Raw genomic sequence first — 7017 nt, forward strand, 5'->3', positions numbered from 1 at the left:
TGACACCCCATCTGGGGTCTAGTGTCCCCCATCCTGCTTACAGTGGAATCAAAGCATTACACACATCAGAATCTATTCCTCGGAAACTTGCAGTCAGGGCGGGTGATGGTATGGTTCTTATGGATGACCCTGCAGTTGTGACCTACTGGGCTGGATATTTTGAGCAATTGTTTAAAGCAGACCCACCAGGTAAGGCATTAGACATCTCAAGGTCCACGGTTCTTGAGGCTGAACCTCCAATCAGCTGTAAAGCACCCAATATCACTGAAATTGCACGGGTGGTGAATCAGCTGGGGTAGGGAAGGCCGCAGGGATCTGTGTTATCCGGGAACAACTTCTCCAGGCTGGTGGTAAGGCTTTCCTTTTGGGAGTCCGGCTGACTGGAAAACTGGACTTATATTCCTTATCTGGAAAGGGAAGGGTGAGCGCCTGGATTGCAGCAACTACAGAGGGATAATACTGCTTCCAGTGCCGGGTTAGGTCTTTGCTAGGGTCATCCTTAAAAGGATATGTGACCACTTGCTTGCCTGTGAGTGACCAGAGCAGTCTGGTTTTACACCTAAGAAGTCTACCATCAACCGTATCCTGGCACTGAGGGTTCACATCGAGCATAAGTGTGAATATCAGTAGAGGTTCTTTGCCGCCTTTGTCGATTTTCGTAAAGCTTTTGACTCAGTTATTCGAGTTGCCCTGTGGGATATCCTGAGACTTTGCAGGATCCCTCCGAAGTTGCTGGACGTCATGGCCAGCCTATACACTGGTACTGTGCTGTGCAGAGTGGAGGGAAAACCTCTGCATTCATTGAGGGTGATCCGGCTCACAGGATCGTCATTGCTGAGGACCCAAGCTGCTGCATCAGGCCGAGAGGACACCCATGTAATACCAGGCTGCGGCAAATGGATGTCCATTTTCAGAGTATGGGACTGGACTGTGTGTCTGCCTGGGGGTCGCCAGCCGGGATCCCGAGGAGTTTCAGTGTGGTGGGAGCGGCAACGCGCTGCATCAGTGCATGCGCCCCAACCTGACCTGATCTGACCTAAAACTAGGGCCTCTAAGGAACTGGTGCTGGAAACAGCCACTAGGTGTTTTTCAAATGAACCTTGTGCTGCCTCTTGCTCCAGTCTGTGCTGGGTCTTAACAGGTCTTGGGTGGCATACTGCTACTCTCTGTGAGGTACCATCTAGTGTTGGGCAGTATAACGGTTCATACCAAAAACTTTTTTATTATTGTTACGATGTAAATTTTTCTTATACTGCAAAACCAATTTCAATAGCCTAAACAACATTTGGAAAGTGGCGCAGCTGGAAACTGTTTAAGGGGGAACTTTTTTCACTGCTGCACTGCCAAAAAAAACCGCGAAAGATCAGAAACGGAAGATATAGCTGACGCTGAAGTTGAAAATAATGAGACAATGGGGTTGTCAAAAAATTGATTCTCAGATACTAATCATACTGAGAATAATAATACTAATATTAAATCTGATTAGATAATCATTTTCACAATTATTCATACCAACAGTGTGGTTTTTGCTTCATTCGCCACACTTCACACAGCATTGCTACAGTGCAGGTCCTGGCATATCACACACAAACACACACACATTCGCGCAGCCCCTCCCCGCCTCTTAATGGCCGCTAAACGCATTTAATGCTCACATACCAAGTTGGCTGAACATGGCATATGCTGCAGGTGAAGGCACTTTGCAAGCTGCTTTAGTAAAAAAAAAAGTGCAAAAGTGCCATTTGTAAGTATGTTGCAGACGAGCATGGAAAGGCTAAGGATGTCGATAAGCCTCTATGCAAACAGTGCTACAAAGTTGTGGCGGCGAAGTCAAGTAGCACGTCAAACCTGGGGAAGCATCTTAAAGACTGACATCCCGGTCTTTATGAGAAATTTCGCGAGGTCAGTAAAACTCGCGTTCCAGCAACACTGAACTATTAAACACTTATCAAAAATGTTAACTTAGCCGGCACACACCTTAACATTAGCCGTCTATCTATAAGTAGTTAGCCAACAAACACGTTAACCGTATGTTATTATTAAGGTAGTGGATAGGGAACAATGGGAAAAACATGGTGGGAACAATGCAAAAACGTAAAACAAAGATGTGTCCTGTGAAGTCCTCTAAAATGTGGTAAACACCCAGTAATACTTAAAGAAAAAATACCACCATAAACTCTGAAGCCGAAATCCATCCATCTTCTAAAACCACTGTGTCCCAACTGGGGTCACAGGTAGGAACCGAGCCTGGGCAGTCGCCAATACACCGCAGGGCGCACACAACTACAGGGCCAATTTAGACAGTCCAATCAGCCTATCCTGCACGCTTTTGGACCATGGGAGGGAACTGCAGCACCCGGCAAAAACCCATGCAAACACAGGGAGAGCATGCGAACTCCACACAGACAGGACCCGCGACCAAACCCAAGACCTTCTTGCTGTGAGGCAGCAGTGCTAACCACTGCACCACTGCACTACCCAGAAATAAAAATAAATAAGCACCATCCTGGGTAACAAATAAATAAATTTCCATGCTTTACTCTTACTTTTGATGATTTGCTAAATATTTGCTAATAAGAATTTATTAGGCTTGAGCACCATTGTGTCACAGCATCATTCTCATTGAGGAATGACTTTAATAATTTCTATACCTCATATGATTTAGGGAAATGTATCATAACTTTCACATACATTTCACTTTATTGCCTAAATGAAAGGTCAAGCCTGTTATTCTGCCTGAAGCTACTTATCAAAATTGAAAGTGAACCATTTTTTTCCTTTTGTAATATAGCCTCAACCCCCGGCTTAATGTGGCAACCCACACTGGTTTGCTGAGTTCTTTGTATAACTTCTGTATATAAATAACAATGTCATATTAGGAAGCATGTTTCTCAGTGGAGTTGCAGAAAAATATATGCCACCTACGGAAGCGAGTGCCATTTCATTCTTGGCTTCTAGATCAAGGAATACCTGCCAGAATCTCCACATATCACCAGAGCTGGGAGTCAAACCCCCGGGGCCCCCACTTATACTATGTACAATTGTCACTTGTGTGCCGGGGGGGGTGATAATGGAATGAGAGATAAGCTTACACTTTGAGTGAATATAATATTTTAAGTCAGAGAGCTCACTTTTATGCCGGCTGAGCACCTGTCTGTCTGCTTCTCTTTCTATCGGACAGGTAACCCAGCAGTTTTTCCTTCAGATTCTCTAACTGTAAGAATTCTTCACTGCAAGGATTCTCTGAAGAGACACAGTAACAAAGGAGTCCAGTCTTCATCACAGATCACTGGATAATGTCCATGTCTCACAGCCATACAGCAAAACAGGGAGCACCAGAGGTCTAAAGACTTGGACCTTTGTCCTCTTGCAAAGATATCGAGATCACCACACACCTCATGACCCCCCGCACTCTCCTAGTCCGTCTATTGATTTCATAAGAAGAGTCACCAGAGACATGAATGTCGCTTCTTTAATAAGGGAACTTCTCAACGTGGTTGACATTCTCTCTGCACACTGAAACACTGCTGTTGGCTGTACCCAAAGGGTCATTAAAGGTCTGAATCTTGGTTTTTCTCCAGGACACTCGCAAGCCCAGACACTCAAACCCCTCACGCAGTTTCTCCAGAGCCATGGTCAGAGCCTCCTTTGACTCCGTGAAGATCACAGTATCGTCAGCAAAGTCAAAATTGGTGAATCTTTGTTTACCAACAAATGCCCCACAGCCACCGGATCCCACAACCCTGCTCAACACCTTGTCCATGCAAGTATTATACCCTGATGAATCCCAGAATCAACTGGGAAGAACACAGAGGTTCTGCCTCCCCTCTGCATAGCATGCACAGTACCAGTGTACAGGCCAAATATGACATCCAGCAACATTGGGGGGATCCTTCCAAAGTCTCAGGATGTCCCTCAGGGCAGCTCGATCAACTGAGTCGAATGGCCCAGTCCTCTTCTGTTATCCCCCTGTAGCTGCAACAGTCCTGGCGATCACCCTTTCCAGATAGGGACAAGTCCCATTTTTCAGTCAGTTGGGATGACGCCCATCTCCCAAATGGAAGCAAAAATTGTTTGCAATGCCAAGAGGACTCGTGAAAAACTTTAATACACAGTGTGTATAGTTCCTTCCAGTGTGCAAGGAATTCACTGTAAATGCTTGAAATACAGTTGTCTCATGGCAAATTCCAGAGTCATAGTGGTCTGTCGTATATCACTATATCGTATATCAATGTTATATCACTAGTAACTAAATTCAGGAAATCCTGATTCACTTGTTAGAGTTAATTGAAGACAGCTGGGTTGCTCACAGTCAAGAAGTTTGATGTGTGTCCCAAGGTGGTTTCCATAGCACACAATAACAGTGGTTAAATAAAAACTTCTTTCATGTCCTCAGTGTCTGAGTGGTGTTGAAGTATCACTGACAGCTGAGAGCCAGGGCAGACTATATAGAATACCAATTTGCTGTTATATACACTCAGTGACAAAAAAGTTAAGCAGCCAGATGGAGTGGTGAATGAAATGAATCTGCGTGCAGTGAAAGGCCATGTGACTGTATCGCAAAGACTATAATATCAGATCAAACGGACAACAGGGTTGGCAGTATGGAAGGACCTCAAGATGATACAGGTAGTCCTTCCACAACATTGGTGAGATTGGTCCTCTTCCCTTGGCACAGCCATTTGCGCATGTGATAGTCATCCATAGTAATGCAGAAACAAGATTTATCACTGAACATGGTACGTGCAAACCCACAATATGACCTCCATCACAATCCATCAAGTCCTGATAATGCTGTCTCATGTGTTTACAAGGCATCCTCTGTGTCTGGTGACTAGATGTGCCAACTCTTTGCAAATCATATCATTTACATACCCATCACTGGTCTGCATGTGTACCAAATTACATACAAATCACACTATTACTTCTGGGTGCTTAACTTTTTATGTTACTGAGTATATGGCCAGAACATTCTACTTTGCATAGATGATGATCAAGAATGTGACTGGAACAGAAAATCGCGGCGTGCCTTTATGAGATATTTAATAAAGGTCTAAACACAGATCTAATGACTGATGCATCTTAATTATTGTGCCAAATGCAAGACAAAGACACATAATCTCTATTCAGGTAATAATGTGGGCAAATGTATTTGCTTCACTTTGTAGTCTTGTCACATAAAACAGAATACTCAGAAGGAGAGATAAAATGAGCCCTCGAGTCACTGGAAACTGACCACTGGCTTGTATTGGAGTTTAGGTAACAAAGGCATGTTTTTTTATATCCAACCTTTTTTATGTGAAAAATGAAGACTCCACAATGGAATCTTAAATGCCTCAAGTGATGTCTGAAAAGTGTAAGAACACATCTTAGACCCACTAAGTAGGTATTACTTGTTTGTACTTGCATTTAATTAAAGTAATAATGATAATATCATTATTAAAAGTGCAAAAATCCATGAAACAGAGAGAACATACTGTATCTTAGACCCAATAAGTCGCTATAACTTGTTTGTACCTGTTGTTACAGCAAGGTGTGGGTGGGAAAGAAGGTGACGATCCACTAGTGGCTCCCAGACAAAAGGGATTTATTAACAAAACAGGACTCACTGGGAAGGGCACAAATTAAAAGGACCATGAGGGGTCAAAAGCAAACAGCAAGAAAAAAACAAGAATTAACTACAAAAATATCGAGAGGTAACAAGGGGAAAACAGCAACACAGGGAGCGGAACTAGAAAAACACAAAATAGAACAAAGCAGAACAGTTATATGTAACATTCTAACACATACACAGACAGTAATTAACACACAGAGTAACTTCTCACACAATGAATCATAAAGGCACAAAAAGCAGTTCAGGGAACAAGGAAAACACAAGAGTTAAAGGAAGTGACAGGGAGGACAGGATGGCCGGCAACACCTGCTGGCCAAACGGGGCAGAGACATGAAGGGCCGGGTTGGACTGGCACTGACGCTGATACTTGTGTTTAATTAAAATAATAATAACATCATTATGATGAGACAGAAAATCCATTATCCTGGGAAAACATGCAAACTGCTCATACACACAGCAGGGGTCAGACCCTAACTCCATAACTCGGGGCAAAATGTGAAACTACTCCTCTTGCTATATTTTGTTTCTCTTAAAAGCATAATTTCTATCATCATCATATTATTTAGGAGTGGAGTGTGGCTCAGCGTCTGTGCCTGAGATCAGAAGGTAGCTGCTTCAAGCCTGGCCTCAGCAGAATAGTCACATGTCCATGGGCCCTTGAGCAAGGCCCTCAACCCCCAGCTTCATCTTGGCTGCCCTTCACTGTGATGCCCAAGCCTGCTCTCATCTGTGTGTGTCTCATGGAGAGCAGGATGGGGTAGGCAAAGAGGGAATTTCCCCACAGAGATCAATAATGTCATTCTATTCATCCTCCCCACTGTTTGAAAAAGATAAATATTTAACTGTCTTCTTTTGCAGTGTGGTTTTTTTTCCAGATGTGCCAGTTTTCCATTCATTCATCCAGTCATATTTGCACAACACAATCCTTAAAATGTTAGTACTGTGTAACCTCACAATTTTAAAATATAGTGGAGAATATGTTCAGTGTCCCCTGCTGTGACCTGTCTTTAACGAGGTTGAATTCAGTCTTACTGCAAAGCCATATGTAATTTGTACATATTGCTATATATTACATGTTTGGTGTTGATGTTTGTACTGGATGAGTTGCTATTCCAGGCTTGTTGCACTATCACCTACAATGACAAAAAAAAGAACTGAATCGTGTAACTTGAAAATGGAGGGACAATCCAATTAATAAAATACCATAAGATGGCGCTATTTATCAATTCTTGGGATTATTTGAAAAGCATTAAAATTGATGTGTATGTAACCCACATGATATTTTGGCTATTTCTGGTATGGATTTAAATGTATTTTACATATACAGTATAGTATAATTGTACTGGTGTTTTAGTATCTTTCTTCAATAAATCATCGACCCATTTTCCAAACCGCTTATCCTA

This window comes from Brienomyrus brachyistius, chromosome 7 (genome assembly GCF_023856365.1).
Source record: "Brienomyrus brachyistius isolate T26 chromosome 7, BBRACH_0.4, whole genome shotgun sequence".
In the NCBI taxonomy this organism is placed as follows: Eukaryota; Metazoa; Chordata; class Actinopteri; order Osteoglossiformes; family Mormyridae; genus Brienomyrus; species Brienomyrus brachyistius.